This window comes from Bacillus rossius, chromosome 2, assembly GCF_032445375.1.
Source record: "Bacillus rossius redtenbacheri isolate Brsri chromosome 2, Brsri_v3, whole genome shotgun sequence".
Taxonomy (NCBI): Eukaryota; Metazoa; Arthropoda; class Insecta; order Phasmatodea; family Bacillidae; genus Bacillus; species Bacillus rossius.
Genome location: NC_086331.1, coordinates 98177060 through 98177935, shown reverse-complemented (window position 1 = coordinate 98177935; position 876 = coordinate 98177060).

Sequence of the window (876 nt, the reverse complement as noted above, 5' to 3'; positions counted from 1 at the left end):
CACTTTACAATTCGAGTTAATCAATAGTCCACGTAGCTGCTCCGATAGTGAATTCTAGCGGCGGGTGCGGAACAACGGGTGAATCACGTCAAGAAATGTAGTATAAAACACCATTTTCGTATATTCATCACGCTTATTTTAAAGACTTCTACGTTAAATTTCGTGTCAGAGTTTCGTATCATTAGTATATTTGCAACGTGAGAACACATGAATTTGCTCCTTGTCTGAGTTAGATTTTACACATCTCTGGCGAGTACTGAAAGACTGGGTCGCGTTTTTTTAATCGTATTTTAGTTAATAAAACAAATAAAATTGTATGAATTTTAAACTATTAGATCAGATGTTTATTCACAAATTTAACTACTAATTAGCACGAGAAATGGAAAGCGAGCAACGAAATAGCATTAATTTTGAGATTAAATTTTTGGAGAAGTGCGTGCGGTGAGTTTATGAGTTAGCGTGATTACATTAGGTGAGATTGTTTGCAAAGAGTGTAATCACAGACGAGTAGCTATAAGAGAGCCCCAAGTTATATAGACATCAATATGTGGTCCAGTGTTTTTTTTTTTTTCACTACTCGCTGTCCATTCCTCCATCGCTGAATGTTGTTGGTCTTTGATGGTTTAATAACAAATTGAGGTATAATGGAACAAAAAATAAAATTAGTTTGATGTAACTAAACTATTTAAGTGTATATAAACGTAAGAAAAAATTCAAAGGAATCACATTTGAAGTTAACGCCTAGCTAGTGCCAACACGACGTGCAGCGAAGAGGGCTGCCCAGTGTAATCGAGGCTGGACAGGCTGATAAGGAGCAGTGGCGCCACGAAGTGCGCTGGCGGCAGTAGACGGAAGCTCTTCGCTAGCGACAGTGTA